Source organism: Camelina sativa, chromosome 8 (assembly GCF_000633955.1).
Source record: "Camelina sativa cultivar DH55 chromosome 8, Cs, whole genome shotgun sequence".
NCBI classification, from domain to species: domain Eukaryota; kingdom Viridiplantae; phylum Streptophyta; class Magnoliopsida; order Brassicales; family Brassicaceae; genus Camelina; species Camelina sativa.
The window spans coordinates 16,535,434-16,535,973 of NC_025692.1; positions in this window are offsets into that span (position 1 = coordinate 16,535,434).

The following is a 540-nucleotide window of genomic DNA, read 5'->3' on the forward strand; positions in this document are numbered from 1 at the left end:
AAAGGCTTAACGAAGTCAAGGTATGGCTTACGAGTGTTCAGACCTCCAAGAAAACATACCATTGACAAGTATTGCAGGTGAATTCGTTAGGTGTAGGCCAAAACTAGTTGTTTTGGATCTGTCTAAGAATTTGCGTCTTGATTTATAAAGAACATTGATTGCAAGACTACCTGCTTGTCGCCAAAGGTTGAAAAAACTAATGCATCTGTATCTAGCGAGGGTACAACAAGTCTTTGGAGTATGATGGGATATCAAACTACTAATTTTAAATAACTAAAATTTTCACATGAAAAAAAAAGAAAGATTACACATAGAACAAACAAGAAGTAGTCAAGAACAATTTCTTTAATCATTTAATCCGTTACTTTATTTCAAAAAGAAAACACTATTAAGTGAAATTATATAATAAGAAAAAATTGAAAATCTGTAAAATTGCATTAACGTCAGCAAGCATCTATCTGTAACGTCAGCAAGCATCTATTTGTGAAGTGCAAGACTACCTGCTTGTCGCCAAAGGTTGAAAAAACTAATGCATTTGTA